The sequence below is a fragment of the Macaca thibetana genome, chromosome 11 (genome assembly GCF_024542745.1).
Source record: "Macaca thibetana thibetana isolate TM-01 chromosome 11, ASM2454274v1, whole genome shotgun sequence".
Taxonomy (NCBI): Eukaryota; Metazoa; Chordata; class Mammalia; order Primates; family Cercopithecidae; genus Macaca; species Macaca thibetana.
In genome coordinates, this window is record NC_065588.1 from 87,737,972 (window position 1) to 87,752,093 (window position 14,122).

General features: G+C 37.4%; 1 protein-coding gene across 1 annotated transcript in view; it reads right to left on the minus strand.

The window, feature by feature from the left end:
- The window catches only part of LOC126930116 (cytochrome c oxidase subunit 7C, mitochondrial-like), a 496,597-nt gene that overhangs the window by 72,910 nt on the left and 409,565 nt on the right, over nucleotides 1-14,122 (minus strand). The window lies entirely within an intron of this gene.

Genomic DNA, 14,122 nt, shown 5'->3' on the forward strand with positions numbered 1-14,122 from the left:
CATTAAAGAACTAAGATGCTCAATAAAGTCAGTAAAATTTCACCAGACTCTTTTTCCCTTATGCATATTATTCTTTGGCCCATTTTGCATGCAATCAAAGCTAGAGAAGACCCAAGTCTTAGGCCAAACTGGGAATGGAAATAGCAAGGAAAAATAATAATAATAACAATATCTATTTGGAATGTTAGCCCCTTGAAAACAAGGGAATTTCACATATGGTGAGGGATAGAGGGAAGAAGTTAAGGCAAAGGACTTTGGAGTCATATTGTGTGTGGGACTTTGTACAGTTTACTTAAATCTTGTAAGTTTCAATTTCTAACCTGTTTAAAGTATCAAAAACAGCTTCTTTATGAGGTTGTTATAAAGATCGAAATGAATTTTGTAAGCACTGGAATGTTGCTTTGCACATAGTAAGTGCTCAGTAAATTATTAATAATTTTTGCAGTGTAACGTTTTGCTCCAGAATATTACATTTATTACTACAAAAGTATTTGACTGAAAGAGAACTTTTGTTTTTAATGCTGTATCAAAATGTATCAAACTCCAGAAACCTTGTTCCAAGTGGATTATGGCAGGTAATCATTGGCTACAAATATGCTAAAGGAAATAAATGTTTGAATCCTAGGGTCCATTTAGTAATTTAAATACAATAATAATTAAATAATATTAATATCAATCAAATAAAATGGATGTATACCTAAATTATTGTATAGAGTGAAAGATGAGAAGAAAATTCCCGAAGCCGTGGAAACATCTGAATATCTCTTTATCTCATGATTTTTCTATCCAAAGATATATATGAGAAGTTTTAACAATTTGAAATACACAGCACATATGCTTTGTCTAAAATGTTTTGGCATACAAGTCAACTAAAAGACAATTAAAGGGTTTGTGGATGAATTAGTCTGCTCACCCTAAAGAGGTACTTCTGACTTGTTCCCGAGGTTACTAAAGACCTGGATCTTGTCTTTGGCCAGGAGAGAAACTTTGGAAGAGACTTGGGCCTTATTAATCTAGGACAATATTCTTTTCTCTGGAAACATGGATGATTCCTCAATGTATATAAATCATTTGTGGTTTTCATGATGTGGCCTGATGTTAAGACTAGCTTCTGTGAATTTAAGTTCTAGCCACCCAACCTCATTTGAAGTAAGAAAGACACTAAAAATAAAAGCCTTGTATTCATGATCTCAAATGCTGACTGCAAATTGTTAACTTGTGAAATCCCAGACCATTGTCTTGTCTTATCACAATTGTATCCCCCATCTTCTAATGCCAAACATAGAAAAGACTTTGGATGAATATATAAACTGTTTGCCCCTTTTCTTCGTTGGTGCTAAATGCCTAATCAAGGTATTAAGACTGTGACTCATATGGATGCCAGCTGGCTTTTCTGCTTCTTCTCATGGAGCTCTCAGTTCACTCCAGAACTTAATTTTCTCTGAACCTGACCCCTGGCTCTTGGAGCCTCCCCTTTAATCCCTGACATACATGATATTTCTAAACGAAATCAAATGGGTCCAATGGTTAATCAGACCATCTTTTACTTGGGATAAGAGTGCAACATAAAAATTCCTTGGTTCCTCCTCAACTGGTTATTCAAGAAGCACTCAACTTCATCCTGTCTCCTCTACCTCCACCATGGGAGTGACCTCTGCAGTTTTACAACTAAGAAACATTGTAAACCAACTCCAAAACCAAGTAGATAAAATTTATATCTTCCCAAAGCAAATATTAAATCATTCTCTATGCTTAGCTAAACCAAATAATTCCGGACTTTGCTATTTGCTACTACAAACATAAAACGTATGAATAAAGTCAGCATAAGAGGATGGCAGGAAGGATATATTAATAGTTACATTTAATTTAACAGAAGCCCACAGTTTGATGAATTCTGGACCAAAGGTTAGAGAGAAGTCTAAATTCAGATTGCAAAATTAGATGATCCTAACTCGGTATGAATTAACTGATAGGTCTTATTTTCTAAATTTGTTAATTTTTAAATTATTATCATTATCATTTTCCTCTTCTGCTTATTTGCTTGCCATACATCTTCTTTGGAGAAGCAGTCATTTAAATCTTCAGTCTGCTTTGTTTTGTTTCAAATTGTGCTGTTTGCTTCCTAATTATTGAATTTTGAACGCTCTTTCTATATTCTGGATACATGTCTTTGATATGCAAGTATTTTTTTCCCCAGCCTATGGCTTTTCTTTTCATTCTCCTAGAGAAGACAAGATCCTGGACCTCAGTGATATTGGCATTTCTCCACTTAGGAGATTCTCCTCTGTGACTTTTATAGGGCAAAAGTTATTTGGTCATTTTTGTAATGCTAATAAAGTCTAATTTGTAACTTTTTAAATTAGTTATGCATTTGGCATTATATATACAAAAATCCTTGCCTAAGAATATTTAATAGTTTTAGATTTTACACCTAGGCGTATGATCCATTTTTTCTTATTTTTTGTATAAGTTGCAAGCTATAAACAATCTTCTTTTTTTTTCCATATGGCTTGCCAATTGTTCCAGCATCATTTGTTGAAAAGATTATACTTTCTCCACTTAATTGCTTTTAGAGTTTGGTCAAAAATTAATTGAGCATGTATGCTTGGGTCTATTTCTAGCTCTGTTATACTAACCTGTATGTTTACTTTTATGTAAACCCCATGCTGTCTTGATGAATGTCCATTTATATGTCTTGAAGTCAGATAGTATAAATTCTTTGAGCTTATTACTCTCTTACAAAGTTTTTATTAACTATTTTTATCTTTATCATTTCCATATAAATTTTAGAAGTATCCTATCAGAGTAATGCAGGCCTCACAGAATGTTAGGAAATATTGTTTTCTTCTTCAAATGTCTTGAAGATTTTGTATGGAATTAGTATTTATCATTTATTTCATACATGTTTAGTAAATTCATAAATGAAGCCATCTGGGCCTTCACTTATTAACTTTGAATTTTGAGGGTGCTTGATCAAGGAGGACAAGAATTCATTGATTTCAGGGCACTCTTTGCAGACAAGGGATTTAAAACCTTGTCAAAAACAGCTGAGAATGAGGCAAACTTGCTGCTATGGTGACCATAGAAACCATGGAGAGTGATGACTAATACTGAGCAAGTGGAATTGCTTGATTTGCCCTGCCAGAGAGGAGAGGAAGGAATAAAGAGGCTGATGAAAGCAGGCCTGCCAGAATGAATATGTAAGGCCAGAAGACACAGCAGAGGATAATATTTCACAGGAGGGCCCAGAGAACACCATGTACCAAGGCCATCAGGAATACACCGGTGTTTGTGGCACTAGCATCACTAAAGAGTTTAGTAATAGGTTTAATATGTAGACCAGAGCTGGGCTTGCTAATATCCTGGAGATAATAGGATTGCAAAAAGAACAAATAATAAATAAATAAGTAAATAAATAGCCAGGTAGCAGCATTTAACTACCAGAAGCCAAGGAACCACAATTACCCATTTAGACCCCACCAAGACCAGAGGGGCAGTAAAGGGGCTGTGACCTCCAAGAAGTTTATGGAGATAATTAAAGCATGGCATTCACAAGGGAAAAATAGACAGACAGCCAACTAGACCTCTGATTAATGTTTACAACCAGAAACTGTCAAGAACTGGGGAGTAGGAGGTTGAGAACAATCTCCCAGAAAAGTCATTATTCCTTGCCTAGTTGTTAAACTGATTTTTTGATCTGGAACCCACTAATTGAAGGCATAGCTACATCTCCAGCATGTAGGACCCCTAAACACAGCAGCAAGCAAATAATGTAGTGATTTCCTCAGTCCTTTCCCAAAGAGACTTTTACTTACGTATTCAAGTGACCGTACACTGGGAAAAGATATTACAAGGAGTGTTAGACACACGATCTGAATTGACATTGATAGTCAGGGGTCCAAAGCAGCCTCATGGTCCTTCTGTTAGAGTAGAGGCATATAGAAGCCAGGGAATCACTGGAGTTCTGAATGAAGTCCAGATCACAGTGGGACTACTGGGTCATCATTTCCCAAGACCCTGAGTATATGATTGGCATTCATACAATGGGCATTTAGGGTAACCCCCACAGGGAATTATTGGCTGCTAGGGTAAGAGTCATCATAGTGGAAAAGGTCAATTAGAAATCCTTGAAATTGACTACACATGTCCAAGATAACAAATTAGAAACTATATTATGTTGAATCATTTGGGAAGAACAGCAAAGAGAAATGCCATCAATGGGAAAGGAGTGGTGATCATTGTGATATTTCTGCTTCACTGACGAGCCGGGCCCCAGCAGAAACAAGATGGATCCTGAATGATGACGATTGTAAGCTCAACCAATTACTTGTACTGATTGTAGCTATTCTGAGAAATGTAGAAATACTGCTAGAGCAGATTAATAAGGCCTCAGGTCTATGGCACGTAGATTTTGGTTTGACAAATGCATTATTTTGTATTCCCATTAGTAGTAAATTTAGAAACAGTTTGCATTCATGTGTAATAATGTTCATTTAGAGTTTTGCATCAGGCCTGTCTTAGTCCATTTGTGTTGCTGTAAAGGAATGCCTTAGGCTGGGTAATTTATTTTAAAAATAGGCTTATTTGGCTTATGGCTCTGCAGGCTGTGCAAGAAGCATAGTGCCATCATCTGCTTCTGGTCAGGGTTTCAGGCTGCTTTAACTCATGGCAGAAGGTGAACAGGAAGCTTCAGGTGCAGAGATCACATGATGAGAAAGGAAGCAAAAGATAGGAGAGGGTAGTGCCAGGTTTTTTTTTAACAACCAAATTTTCACAGGAACTAATAGAGCAAGAACTCACTCATTACCATGAGAATGGCACTGGGACATTCATGAGGAATTTGCCTCTCTGTTATCCAGAAACCTCCCATTAGGGTCTCATTTCCAACACTACGGATCAAATTTCAACACGAGGTTTGGAGGGGACAAATATTCAAACCCTAGCAAGGGCTATATTAACTGCACTCTCCTCCCACAACATACTATAGTCATCTGAAGAACTCTAGACCACTCAGACATCCAGAGAACAACATATGGATCCATTATATTGATAACATCACATGGATTGGACAGCAAGAACAAGAAGTGACTATCATGCTAAAAATCTTGGTAAGACAACATGTGCTTCAGAGAAAAGGAGTTAAACCCTATGAAGATTCTTGAACCTATCATTTCAATACCGTATTTAGGGGATTAGTGGTTGTGGCTGCGTTAGAATATTACCTTGAAAATAAGAGGCAAATTGCTGTGTCTTGAATTTCTTACAACAAAAAAGATAGCATGGTGCCTGATAGGCCTTGTAGGGTGTAGTGACCACACATTATACGCCTGAAAATTCTGCTCTGGCCCATTTGCCTGAAGCCATTGAAGGTTGCCTGATTTGTGTAAAACCTAGAATAGGAAAGATCTTCATAGCATGTCCAGTCTGTATTGCCAGCAGTGTTGCATATCTTAATATAAGATATGGCATTAGAGATACCCGTGGTAGGAGAAAAGGCAGTGTGAAGCTCTTGACAAGCACCATTTGGAAAGTCACGATACAGGCCTCTGGGAACCTGGACTGACGCCATGCCATCCAGAGCAGAATGTGGCTGGAATGCCTTGAGGTAATCCCCAGTGAGTCATGTCTTTGTACAATCTTATGAATGTGGGTAGAATCTGGGATTTCCTTATTAGCTAATAGACTATGATAAAATTACGGCGTAATTATCTCTTGGTTAGGCTTTGCTGTTGTGAAGATGATGAAATAGTCACCCTCTTGATCATGTTACATTTCATTGACTCTGTCTCAGCCACCCGGAATAAGCCCCTCCTGCTGGCTCTGAAGAAGTAAGCTGCCATGTCATGAGGGGGCCTTGTGGCCAGGAACTGGGGGTAGCCTCTAGGAGCTGAGAGTAGTTCCTAGCTGACAGCCAGCAAGGGATCTCAGTGTTACAACTGCAATAAACTTAATTTCACCAACAACCTTGTGGAATTGGAAGAGGATTCTGGACTCCAGACAGGAGCACAGCCTGGCTGACACGATCAAGGACCCAGCTAAGCTGTGTTCAAACTCCTGTCCCATAGAAACTGTGAGAAAATAAATGTGAATTGTTGTAAGCCACTAAGTTTGTGCTAATTTGTTATGCTACAATAGGTAACTAATACACAAAGAAATATATGCCTATTCAGAAAGAACTTCTGGCATGTTACTGTGCTCTCACACAGATAGAATGCTTGATCATAGAGCATTAAGTGTCAAAACGTCTAGAACTTTTCAGTATCAGCTGGATTTTGCCAAACCCAGTAGGTTATAAAGGTAGACTGGCCTAACAATGCCCCACTGTCCCGTGCAAGTCCTATAGCCAGGATTAAGCCCAAGTTGAACTGCAAAGCCTGTATTACCTACATAAGCAGATAGCCTAGAACCCTGGGTCACCTACTACACTTGTCCTCGTGTCCCTCTCCTAGCTCTTACCTATTTCCATTTGACGACAGGATGGAGGTATCCCACAAATCATCTGAAGGGGGAGGAAAGGACCTGAGGTTGGTTTATAAATAGATTGCCTTGGTATATTGGTATAAACCAATAATAGATGAAATCTGCATTACAGCTACAATCAGGGATGCCTTAAAACAGAGTAGAGAGAGAAAAATCTTCCCAAGGGGCAAAACTGTGAGCAGAGAATCTAGTCATTCACTTTTTTGATGAAGGATAAATGGCTCAAGGTAAGAATGAATAGAGATTTCTCCCCTCCCCTTCCTCCCCTCCCCTCCCCGCTTCTCTTTCTTTCTCTCTCTTTCTTTCTTTCTTTCTTTCTTTCTTTCTTTCTTTCTTTCTTTCTTTCTTTCTTTCTTTCTTTCTTTCTTTCTTTCTTTCTTTCTTTCTTTCTTTCTTTCTTTCTTTTCTTTCTCTCTTTCTCTCTTTCTTTCTTTCTTTCTTTTTGTTTCTGTTTTGTTTGTTTGTTTTTATTCACTCTGTCACCCAGGCTGGAGTGCAGTGGTGCAATCTCGGCTAACTGCAACCTCTACCTACTGGGTTCAAGCAATTCTCCTGCCTCAGCCTCCCAAGTAACTGGGACTACAAGCACATGCCACCACGCCCAGTTAATTTTTGGTATTTTTTTTTTTTTTTTTTTTTTTTTTTTTACTAGAGACGGGTTTTCACTGTTTTAGCTAGGATGATCTCAGTCTCCTGATCTTGTGATCTGCCTGCCTCAGCTTCCCAAAGGTTGAGCCATCACACCTGGCCATATATAGAGATTTCTGAGCAGTGTTCAATGACCTGGCCATCTGATCAGGAGCCTATAAGAAAAAGGATCAAAAGATAGGCACCTAGGAGATTTGAGATAGAGGGAGGTGGATAAACATACTGAGTGGAAATAAAATACAAAGAGTTTTGTGCCATATGGTAATTCCTACTAGAAAACATCCCACCTAGAAATGGCACTAAACAACTAAGTTAACAAAGTGACTTATCCAGTTAATGTTCATTAGACTTCATCACTGGCTTCCCTGAAGCTGGCATAATCTCAAGTAAATGAAATGAACATGGTGGCAACGATGAAGATTGTCTATGGACCCAAAACCATGATTTCCACTTAACAAGTTCATTGTGGTCCACTCTAGTGGACAACAGATACCAACACTGAGCACCTGACCTGGTACTTTTCACTGATGAAACCAACCATGGACTTAGTGGAAATTTGACCACATCATGCCCCTTCTGTGGTACACCCCGACAGGGGTAGATACCTATTATGTGTTGACTCAGTCACATGTAACATGTAACAGAATGCCACAGACTAGGTAATTTTTAATGAGCAAAAATTTATTGGCTCATAGTTCTGGAGGTTGGGAAGTTGAAGACTGAGGGACTGTTTTATCAAGGGACTTTTTGCTGCCTTATCCCATGGAAGAAGGACAAAGAGAGGATAAGAGAGAACAAGAGGGGACCAATATGTCCTTTTATAAGGAACCAACTCCTGTAATAACAAATTCACTTTGCCAATAATGACAGTAATCCATTCATGAGGGTAGAGCCCTCATAAGCCCAATGACCTCTCATTAGGCCCCACCTCCTAAACTGTTGCAGTGGGGATTAAGTCACCAACACCTGTATTTTGGGAGCACATTCAAACCATAGCACCAGTACTGATTTACCTTCCAAGCTACAGTCAGCTCAGCTGTCCAGGATGTATGGAATGCCTGATCCACAAGCACTGAATCCCAAATAAAATATCAAACTATTGTCCTGACTTCACATCAAAGAAGGTTTTGCAATGAACTACATCACATACCACACAATCCAAAAGTAACTGGACTCAGAGAGCTTGAACTTGTTTCTAAAGACTCAGCTCAGAGGAAATGATTTGAAAGGATAGTGTGCTATCCTTTATGACATAGAATAGGCAATAAATCAGAGGCCTCTACATTGATCTGTGTCCCCACTGGGAAGAATATATGGAGTCTGAAATGCACCTAGAGGGTAGAGGCTGGTGACGCTGTTAAACATCCTGCAAGGCACAGGGCGCAGAACAACCCCCTACCGCAAAGTTTCATCCCACCCAAAATGGCAATAATGTTAAAGACGAGAAGCCTTGCTTTAGAATAAGATGCACATTTGCCAGAGAAACAGCAAAGGTGATATTTAACTACATGTTATGGCGTTCTTTGGATCCTTATGGCAAGTCAGAGTTACCATCATGGAGGAGCTAGGGCTGCTCTTACACAAGGGGTAAGGAGAAATATAAGTGAAATTTGGGCGCCTCTTCATACTGTCTTGTCCCCACTGCAATTATGAAGAAACATGAGCAACAACTCCTGCTAAAAAAAATATGGTTTCCAAGGCCTCAGATCCTTCAGAAATGAGGGTTCAAGTCAAACTGTCAGGCCAGTCATCCCAAAATGCTGAAGTGATAGCTGTGTGTGAGGAAAATTTAGAATAGCAGAGAAGAAATCAGATGGGCACGGGTTACTGAACCAAGATCAACTGCGGTGATGGGGCTTGTAGTTCATCTCATTAATCTCCTTCTAAGTTTTCCCTCAGGAAGAGAAGTCCATAGGTTTCATGGAGGAGTTGCTCCCCAGCATCCAGGGGGAAGCATCTCTAGGTGTAGACAGTGGCAGCTATGAAGGTAGTGCTTGGTTCAGATGTCCCTTTAAGAAAGAACCTGCCACATGTGGAACAGTTAGCTGACCACTCTGGCTGCTCTGTTGGTAGGATCTGCCTCAGCTTCTAATTGCTGGCTTGCTTTCTCTCTGCTCAATATAAAGTGCTGTGCAAACATATAAAGTTGGAAAAATAGACTGATTTATTATGAACATATAGCAACATAAAATATTATATTATATATATGATTGGAAGTGGTTTGTCAGATGTCTCTGGCTACTGTTAGCATACAACATACAGCTTCGTTGTTAATATTTTTCCAAGAAAGTGCTACTCATTTGCATTTCAACTTATATTTCTTTTTGTAGACTTGGCAACTGAAAGGAAATGTACATTTAATTAAAACTTTTCTCTTTAGAACATTACTGATCAAGGAAGACAAAAATCAATAAAATAGCTTCATTTGGGGGCAGGGAGTATATTAGTTGCATTTTGCTTATAATCCCCATATGCCTGGCATACCCTGTTTTCTTGCATGGTAATTCTTTATTAGACTTCTAATCAATCTTGATTATCAATCATTTCCTAAGTTTTCTGTTTGTTTGTTTGTTTGTTGAGCAAGAGGTTCTGTCACCCAGGCAGGAGTGCAGTGGTGTGACCTTGGCTCACTGCAACCTCCATCTCCTGGGTTCAAGCGATTCTCCTGCCTCAGCTTCCCAAGTAGCTGGGACTACAGGCGCCTGCCACCATGCTAAATTTTGAAGTTTTAGTAGAAATGGAGTTTTGCCATGTTGACCAGGCTGGTCTCGAAATGCTAACCTCAGATGATCTGCCTGCTTCAACCTCCGAAAGTACTGGGATTACAGGCGTGAGCCACCACACCAGGCCCCATTTTCCATTTGTTTCCTATTTTTTCATTATTACAGTCTTTTAGTAAACTTGATTTGGGATACATATTTTATGCAGTTGGATAAATGTGTTTAAGAGTTGTAATATTCACTTTCCACATGACTTCTTGCTTACATTAAAAAATTTTTTTGTTAAACATATTTTCAACACATCTGCTTAAAGAGTGACTTTTCTTTTTAATTTATGCTTTTCTGTATTTTTATCAATATAAGATTATTGTACACATTTTGGTGGTACATGTGATATTTTGATGCATGTGAACAATGTGCAATGATCAAATCAGGGTAATTGAAATATCCATTACCTTCATCTTTGTGTTGAGAATATGCCAATTCTTCTATTTTAAAATATGCATAAATGATTATTAACTATAATTCACTTACTGTAGTATCGATTAAATTATTTTTAAAGTTTTGTCTTTCTCCCCTCTTCGTTCCTTACTTCTTATGATATTTATTATATTTTAATATAATATATGATATTTATTTAGCTGTTGACTAAAATGCTTGCATTATTATTTTTTCTTTTTTGCCATGTAACTCAGTGGAGTCTTACAGCTGTTAGTTTCAGGGCTTTGATTATCTGCTTTCTCAGGTAAAATTGTATAGTTCAATGTTTTACATTTTTTTCTTTAGTAACTCTAAGTAAAACTCTAAGAAGTAGATCAGCTGCACCATGAAAAAAAATCATCCCTTCTAACTTTTACCATGAAAAGGTACAAAAATTAAATATATATATATGTACACATATATATACACACACACACACACATATATATACACACACACACACACATATATACACACACACATATATATACACACACACATATATACACACACATACACATATATATACACACACATACACATATATATACACACACACACACATATATATACACACACACACATATATACACACACACACACACACATATATATATACACACACACACACATATATATATATAGTCAGCCCTCTGTATTCATGAGTTCCACATCCACAGATTCAATAATTATGGATTTAAAATATTCAAAAAAAATACCAATACAACAATAAAAATAATAAATATAGAAAATACGGTATAACAACTATTATATAGCATTTACATTTACATTGTATTATAAGTAATCCAGAGATGATTTAAAGTATATGAGAGGACGTGAGTAGGTTATATGCAAATAGCATGTCATTTAATGTAAGAGACTTGATCATCTGCAGAGTTTGGTGTCTGTGACTGTCCTTGAACCAATCACCTGCAGATATGGTAGGACAACTACTTGAGTAAAGGACAGAGATATATTCAAATGGAAAGACTAGGGAGTATTTTGCTTTGGAAAGAGATTTAGCCCAGTTGACACAAAATTACAAAACAGTAAATTTTTGTTGATTAGGGGAAGAGACACTTGCATTTTGTGAGGTAGAGGTGTCAATAAAGTTGTCGTAAATTAACAATGTTGCAGATAAACAATAATAAGTCAGTTGTTGGCCTAAGTAACATTGTTTAGCCTAATTATATTTTATGGTTTTTAATATGCAGATAATTGCCTGATTAGAGGATTGGTGTACCAAAAGGGCTTTTGAAAATAAATAACCTTGGGAATGAGAATCAACACAAGTATAATCCATCACTTTGTCTGATTTGAGAACTGAAACCACCTACATCCACGTATCTTAATTATTAGAACGCATAACTCAGCTTCCTTGTGTCAATATGACTTACGTGTTTGGTCCAGGAGAATTCTCACCAAAGCAGATAGGAATATGGTCAATGAATAATTTTACTATTTGTTTCATGAAATTTGTCAAACCAATTTGGGCAAATATTTCGCTAATTTAAACAAACACATCTGCTATCAGGACAATAGATTGCTAACCTGGCAAATAGCTCATTTATCAAACATTTTACTTACCAGAACTACTTGAAGACCCGTGCCTCACTGTGTCTGCCAACTGTATGCCACAAACCTCGTCCAATCCCAAGCAATTTTCTATAGTGAAAGACCCACCTTAAACCAATTATAACCAGATCTCAAACCTGATAGATATTTGGATCTGACCTTCTCCTTCAAAGACAGAACTAACCGTACAGGTGATGTTGTCCTGTATTGCAGTAGGTCTGATAAACGAAACTTTGCCTGGTTGACATGCTTTTTGTGTTTTTTTTTTTTTTTTTGGAAGGGGGTGGTGGTGGTAGAATTGATATGATAGCCACGACACCCGTCCATCACTCTTTCATTGCTACTCATGCCATTCCTATGTCACCTCAGTTCCATCAAACCTAACTGCTTTCAAGAGAGTACATTTCTCCTGTATGCAGTTTTTCTCATTTTTCTGAAGAAGGTTCATTGGAGCAAGTAGATGCTTACAGTACAGACTTTGTTAATTCCACACTAACATGAATGTCCTGAGATGTGAACAAAATGCTAGCAATTATAATACCTAAACTATACGACCTTGGGCACATTTCCCAATCTTTCAAGGTCTCAGCTACCTCATCTGTAAAAAAATGATGATAAAAATGACAATGATAATTGCTAATACATATTTGAACTTAGTACATCTGATGTGAAAACTGAAACCAACATACTTTTCTGTTTTTGTGTTAAAAGATTCTGGGACCCAGTAAGAAATACAGAAATGTAGGCCAGAAAGTAATTGTCCCTAGAAGATAAATGAACTAAAACAACTTGTTTTATAAGACTAACCACTTACTTATTCATTAATACTTGTACAAACATCCTTGCCTTACTGTGTCTATCAATCCATAACTCTCAAGTCATCAGCAGCTAAATCCTAATTAGTCTCCTGCTTTTTAAGATTGCTAATAGAACCATCAGCCAAAATTATATATATATATATACATTTTTTTCCTGACATTTCCCATTCTGAGATTCTCCTATCCTAAGTCTAGAATGGTATTAACCTTGACTACAGTATGTTTAATAAGTTAGGTTCTGCTAGCTCACCTGGTTTGTAGCACTTCCTTTTGGGGTCTAGCAGATGGCACAGGACTTATCCTTAGTACCTTATATGCATTAATTTCTTAAATTCTCCAAATAGCCCTATGAGGCAAGTAACACTATTATCCCCATTTTGCAAAAGAGGAAACTAAGATCCCTGGAGCTTAAAAAGTATATTAGTACTTTTGTGAAAATTAAATATAATACACACACATACAAAAAGCCCAGCAAAGGTATCTAGCACAAAGTAAGGTTTATGAAATCTGATTACTATTTTTCTGTTATATTGATAATAGAAGAAAACAATAATTACCTTGCCAAAGAGATCTCCACCATGAATACTTTAATGCTATGAGAATTGTATGTATTTTTAAAATCCTCAAAATGTTTGATCATAGAGAACTTAGAAGTTGGGACATTTTCAGCAACTGTTCATTTCTCACTTGTGCAAGAAATAGCATATATTTATAATGGTCTATGTTTATTTATTTTGTAATAATGCCTTTTACAAAAATCACTAAGTATATATATATATATATTTTAAATTTTCCCTTAATTCTTGATCTAATGTCAGAATATGACATTTGAGAGTTATTTCCAGAGCGGCACATCTAACAGTTCTCAGCCATGGATCACCTAGGTCAGGAGTCAGCGATGGTTTTCTGTAAAGAGCCAGGTAGTAAATATTTTAGGCTTTACCCACTATGTGGTTTCTGTTACAGCTATTCCATTTTGCCATTGTAGCACAAGAGCAGCCGTGGGTGATATGTAGGGGTGTGGCTGTATTTCACAAAACTTTATTTCCAAACACAGTTGGCAGACCGTTTCTAGTCTGTGAGCTGTAGTTTGCTGAAGGCTCTTCTGGATGCGTCTTTGAGAGCTTCCATAGGGTCGTGTGTTTTTTATCCTCTTTGATTTCCTGCTGAGGTCTGACAGCCCTGAGAGATGCTCATTCGTAGATGCAACATTGCATCAACATTTAGATATGCTATCACTAACTTTTCTGGGTAATCATGACATTTAATATCGTACTTGGGTGGCTTCTGTGACAAAGTAAAGACATTGTGAGTAAACTCTAGCTGAAAAACAACAACTGCTTTACTGTGAAGATCTGAGAATCTAATAATGCAACGCTGGTGTCGCCTGGGACTGTCCTG